Raw genomic sequence first — 6,429 nt, 5'->3', positions numbered from 1 at the left:
GTTAGGACTTGGCGCTTCCACCTTTGAGGACAGGAGTTCAATCCCTGGGTGGGGAACTAAGATCCCGCAAGCCGTGTGCGGCACGGCCAAAAAAAAAGAGAGAGGCAACCTACAAAATACCTGACCAGTACGCCTCGTGGTCATCATAAACAAGGAAAATCTGAGACACTAACAGCCAAGAGGAGCCTAAGGAGACATGGAAACCAAATATAATATGGTATCATGTATGGGATCCTGGAACAGAAAAAAATTAGGTAAAAACTAAGGAAATCTGAGTAAACTATAGACTTTTAGTTAATAATAATGTATCAGGGACTTCCCTAGTGGCACAGTGGTTAAGAATCCGCTTGACAGTGCAGAGGACACAGGTTCGAGCCCTGCTCCAGGAAGATCCTACAGGCCACAGAGCAACTAAGCCCGTGCGCCAAGACTACTGAGCCTGCGCTCTAGAGCCCGTGAGCCACAACTACTGAGCCTGTGTGCCACAGCTACTGAAGCCCGCACGCCTAGAGCCCGTGCTCCACAAGAGAAGCCACCGCAATGAGAAGCCTGCGCACCGCAACAAAGAGTAGCCCCCACTTGCCGCAACTAGAGAAAGCCTGCATGCAGCAACAAAGACCCAATGAAGCCAAAAGTAAATAAATAAAATAAATAATTAAAAAAAAATAATAATGTATCAACACTGGTTCATTAAGGTGGCAAATGCACCATACTAATATATGATAATAATAGGGGAAACTGGATGTGGGGTACATAGGAACTCTCTGTACTATCTTCTCAATTTTTCTGCAAGTCTAAAACTGTTTTAAAAAATAATTTATACACCCACACACCCACCCACAGCCACACCCACACCCATACACACACTTCATTTTCCACCAGGTCCCAAATTCTCAGCATTCAGAGCTTGCTCTTTGGTTTTGAACAAAGTCCAGAGAACAGGGGAACTAATTCCAGAGGATCACTGACCACTGTTTTGTTTTGTTTTGGTTTGGTTTGGTTTTGGTTTTGGCTGTGCTGCGTGGCTTGCGGGATCTTAGTTCCCCCACCGGGACTGAACCCGGGATCTGGCAGTGAAAGCACTGAGTCCTAACCACTGGACTGCCACTGGCTGTTCAAATGTGTAAACAAAGTGTACAGTAAAGAGACTGGTTGTCCGTAAACACATCACACCTTATCATCCAAATGAGTTCTGTCACTTCCAGGTAGACACTCAAGAAGCTTTTAGCCTTGTTTTAATAATAAGGACACTGCTCAAAACACTTTGAGAATCATCTTCAGACTCCACAGCACACAATGCAATGATTATTCATTACCTGCAGGCGGATCTGATTTATGCAAATAGCCAAAAGAACTCAGGCCAAGACTGATGAGTAAATGGGGTGGAAAATCTGGATAGTAAATGTGTTTCAGAATTTTGGATTTTAGAAATGTAATATGATACATATACAATATATAAGGCAGCAATCCTAATGGGGTCTGGGACAGCACCTCATAAACAAATTAATATTTCTGCAACAAGAGATATGAAGATCCACATGGGTATAAATGAAAGTGGGATAAATGAAACTATAAATAACCTCATGTAAGTTTAGGTGGTCTGCCACAAAATAAGTTCAGGTCAGATTAGGTTCTGTGGTCAAATGAGAAATTAAAAATTTTGGTTTTCATAACTTTCTCAATTTAGGAAAAAGACTGCAGACGGTAAATATCTGAAGATGCTCCATTCCATTTACTCAATCACCCAAGCTAGAAGCCCAAGAGTCACCCTAAACTCTTCTCTTCCCCCAACCCTTTAGCCAATCATCAAGTCCTATTGATTTTACCTGCTGACTATCCTTTGAATCTGTCCTTTCCTCTCCATCCCACGCCAGTGATTTAGTCTAGCACCTTACCATTGCTCTCTTGGACCACTTTAGTTTCCTTCAAGCTGGCCTCCTTGCTGTTTTTGCAGCCATAAAACCCTTCCTCTACACTACTCCTAAATGCATATCTGACCATGTCACTCCCATGTTACCAAGTCTTTATTTTTCCATGGTATCTCCTGTGATGAAGTCCATTGCCCTTATGTGACCTAAAACATAAAAAAATTGTAACTACAACAGTGCTACTCAAAGTTTGTGACCAATCTGCAATGAAACAATTTCAGAAATTAAGTGTAGGCATTTAGAAACTTTGATAGGAATTTGACAGAGAAATTTTATATTTATTGAATTTAATAAAAATGGGATTTTATTTCATTTTTTCTAATAATTCACTTTTAGTGTATTTTATAGAGTAGTGGACTCTACCGTGATTGGAAATTGTTGGGGTTTTTTAAAATAAATTTTTATTTATTTATAATTTTTTTAAATTTTTGGCTGCCTTGGGTCTTTGTCGCTGCGCACGGGCTTTTCTCTAGTTGCTGCGAGCGGGGGCTACTCTTCGTTGTGGTTCCTGGGCTTCTCATGGGTGGCTTCTCTTGTTGAGAGCACGGGCTCTAGGTGAGTGGGCTTCAGTAGTTGTGGCTCGCGGGCTCTAGAGCGCAGGCTCAGTAGTTGTGGCGCACGAGCTTAGTTGCTCCGCAGCATGTGGGATCTTCCCAGACCAGGGATCGAACCCGTGTCCTCTGCACTGGCAGGCGGATTCCTAACCACTGTGCCACCAGGGAAGTCCCTGGAAATTGTTTTAAAAATTGGTCCTTTACTATAGTTTGAGAAGCACTGGTCTCTAATATTCTTAATGAAATGGCCTTGTACACCTCCCTGGGCTCTAGAACCTAGAACAATTTCTAGGTTCTCAAACATATCATTGTTTCATACTTCCACGTAAATTTAAATTCTGCTCTCTCTGATTTGACTGTCCCTTCTTCCTGGAAATCTATTTACACTTCAAATCCTAGGCTGCATCATCACCTCCTTTGGATGCCTGTTTAAACCAGTCCCTCACAACTCCAAGCAGAAGACATCACTTGCCCCCTATACTTCTATCATTGTTTGTACCCCTATTATGGCACTACATTGTAATCGTGTCTACCTCCCCCACTAGTCTATGAGTTCCTTAAAGGCAGAAGTCAGGATTATTTGTCTTGGAGAGGTGAAGCATCCCTGGCAAGATGACAAAACTGAAGTACAGTACTCCCCTGAAGACTACAATTCTAACATGTTAACGAAAGAGAAAAGAAAAGAGGATCATTACTTTATATTCATATTTTTCTGTTACCAGCAAGGATTTCAGTTTTACCTTTAGCACCTGGGTATGAATTAATTTGCCAGAGTAGTGGACATTTTAGAAGGCCAAGGAACCAGACTTGTGAGACCCGCTGGAAACTTTAAGCTTAAAGGAAGGAGACATAGAAAACAATTGTCTCCACTTGAACAGTTCTGCCCAGGTTCAGCCCCCTCTGGAGTAAAATCTGTGTCAATTGCCCTTTTCAAAGCTGCTCAGGCCTGGAAATAGCATCATCAACTCACTCATTTCAGAGGGCCCACCAGAGACCAGATTAGGAGAGGTCCCAGGCTAAAGGTGAAACAAGCAACTATAACTGAAACGTATACAAAGAGCCTTGGGGCCACTGAGGGATGGGAGGAATTAATTCTGCCTAGAGGAGGCACAAGAAGGAGAGGGACCAGGAAGGTGACATTTGAGCCAGATCTTGCTGTATGAGCTGGCTTTGGTCTGGTGAAAACTTGGGGTGGGGGGTCAGTGAGCAGTGCAATCTGCTGGATGAAAATCTACTCATGCCTAGGAATGACAATCCCTCTGGTTGGCAATTTCTACACTCCTCTTCCACCCACTTTCTTCACAATCTTTTCCTCTGTTCTTGGAAAATGGGGACTGAGGATCGTTTCCCTTCCTGGAAGTGATCAGTGTAGCATTAAACTAATCCTTGATTAAATGGGATCCGTTGCTCAGCTCTGTGAGCCTCTGAGAACACCGACGTGGAAGGAGAGGGGAGGGAAGCAGGTGAGTCAGGAAGGGAAGTGGGCTTGAGCCACACTGGGGAAAACGGGGCTCAACGAGAAAAAGAAGAAATTAAGGTTTTTAATTTGCCGCACCCCCTTTTTGTCAGCCTCTCCCCCACCTGTCTCTTATCTTTATTGTTTTTCCGTAGTTTCTCATAGTCTTGGTCTCTTTGTCTCTGTTTCTCTCCATTTGCTAAAGGCTGGAAATTCCTTGTTGTCAACGGAAGGGAGTAGGAGGGGAGTTGGAGGTGGTAGGAGTGGGAGGGAAGCGAAGAACAGACATCTCAGCAGCTCCGGCTGCGGGGGCATCTCGGCCTCTGGTGGGGCTTGACAAGTCAATGATTTTTTAAATGTACATATTTTTAAATCCACACAGAGGGGCTCACAAACCTAGAGAGAGACAGAGACACACACAACTAGATGTAAAGAAACGTATAAATACATAATCTCAGGGTACAGAGGCACAAACTGGCAATAGCGTCTTAAATCTGCTTATTAACACTTCACAATTTACAAAGTTTTCATATACACCCTCTCATTTGAACCTCACGACAACCCTGAGAAACAAAGATACAAACACTCGGGAGTTTCACTCTCAGATACACGTCCGCACCCAAACAGATTCCTTCTGACCCCTAGGGGAGTGGGCTGGCCCAGTGCGTGGGATTTTTCGCTCCTCGTCCCTCTCTGGCCTAGTACCGGCCCCAGTGCCGTGCAGCTGAGGCCCCAGATTTGGCTCCTCCACCGTGCTCTTTCCTGGGCCGGGACCCAATTGCCATGAGCCCAGTTGGTTACCGCCCCCTTGCTTCACGCCCTATTCCGCCCTCTTCCCCGGGCGGGCCAGCGTCTCCCTCCGGATCCGGGGGCTCAGCACCACCCCAAGGGGGCCCGGGTGGGAGGGAGGGGGACGCCTCGAGCAGAGGCTGCGTGGGCGGAGGATGTGCGTCACGGGGAGCGTGGGCAGAGGGAGGGCGGAGGCACGTGGAAACCCGGGGCCAGCCGCTGGCAGCCAAGGCTCTAAAATAACCGGAGAAGAGAGGGGGGAGGGGCGCCCACACACTTAAGAGGGGTCGGGAGTGCCCCCGGGGAGTGAGCCCGAAGGGACCCCGTGTAGCCGCACCCTCCAGTTTCGGGACCGAGGACTCAGCTCATTTCTATCACTCCCCACCCCCGTGTTTGGGGCTTAATGGCATGGAGAAGACAATCTTGGCTACCGAAATTCCCCCCAGTGATGCACTCCCTCCTCTCCGGTTCCCACCGGTGGCCTAACGGTCCCCTCACCAGGCCGGAATGTATAACCAGCCCTGGCCCACGCCACCCACTCAGAAGTGCGGAATGGCGGGCGGGGGTGAGGTTTCGGACTAGGGGGAACCTTGCTTCTGGCCAGTCCGCTCGCTTCCCGCCGCCTCTCCCCCAACCTCCTTCATTTCCTCGGGGCCTAGAGCCACAGGGCCGGGCGCTCAGAGCCCCCGCCCGTCCGCCCTCCCAGGCGTGGGCGGGAGTGTAATGGGAACCAGATGGGGCTGGGAGAAACAAAGCGGGGAGGGGGGTGGGTTGCGGGGAGGGGCTAGGCTCCTCGAAGGAGCTCCTCCCTCCTACTCCTCTGTAGGGAGCCACGTTGGATGCAGCCGGCCCTTGCCCATCTTCCACTAGACTCTTGCGGGCAAAGTGCCCTAATAGACATCCCTAGAATGGGTATCTTCTTTCTCCCAGGCTTGCCACACAATTCCCCAGGAGCAGGTCCCTGGGGCCTCAGCAAATAGGGTGCGACGAATAGAGGAAGGCGGGGTACCCCTCCCACCCCAGCCTGACCTAAGCGCTAACAAAACCCGACGCGACTAATCGCCGCGCGCCTAAGTGGTAGCTTCTAGTAAGCCCCGCCCATTCCTGTTCGCCAAACTTCGACGGGAACTTAGGGCAGGGATGGGAGGACGCCTGGGTTTCCGAGAACGGCCTCTTCAAATAACTCCTTTTGGGGCTGGGGAACAGCGCGAGGATATGTAAAAGATTCCTGCGGAGCCCCACGCTCACAGACCTGCCTGAAGTGCACACCCTATGGGAATCACATGCACGCGCGAAAGGAGCCGTGCACCCCGAGTCTCCAACAACTTTTACGGGCTCGCTCCTAACATTCACAAGTACAGCACCGCGAAGCCCGAGTGTCTGCAGGCAGGCGTCCGCGTAGTTTAGACGCCTGTGCCCGTCCGTGCGCTTCTGAGTCTTTGTGTACCTGTGCGTGGTTGTGAAATTCCGCTCTCCGCTCGGAGGGGAAGGGGGTGGGAGTAAGAATGTCGCCGGCTGGGCTCTCACGTGGGTACGTGGGCGCGGAGAAGGCCGGCTGTGCATCCGGCGTGGGCGGCACGGAGCGACCTCGCCCCGCCCGCCGGATCCCCAAGCCCGCCTTCCACAGCCTAGCGTCGGTCACCTCAGTCCCCAACTCGGCGCCCAGGCTCCGAGTCCCCGCCCCCGCCTCCTGCTCCACACC

At 49.4% G+C, this 6,429-nt stretch overlaps 1 long non-coding RNA gene across 1 annotated transcript; it reads right to left on the bottom strand.

The window, feature by feature from the left end:
- Window positions 1-4,005: 4,005 nt before the first annotated feature.
- On the bottom strand, window positions 4,006-6,365 carry LOC109547170 (uncharacterized). Its single transcript, XR_004528928.2, has 2 exons — window positions 6,175-6,365; window positions 4,006-4,334 (listed from the first exon to the last, which is right to left on the bottom strand). It is a non-coding gene; the product is annotated as an uncharacterized lncRNA (long non-coding RNA).
- Window positions 6,366-6,429: the final 64 nt, after the last annotated feature.

This window comes from Tursiops truncatus, chromosome 11, assembly GCF_011762595.2.
Source record: "Tursiops truncatus isolate mTurTru1 chromosome 11, mTurTru1.mat.Y, whole genome shotgun sequence".
Classification (NCBI taxonomy): domain Eukaryota; kingdom Metazoa; phylum Chordata; class Mammalia; order Artiodactyla; family Delphinidae; genus Tursiops; species Tursiops truncatus.
This window is presented reverse-complemented; position numbering and strand designations above follow the sequence as displayed.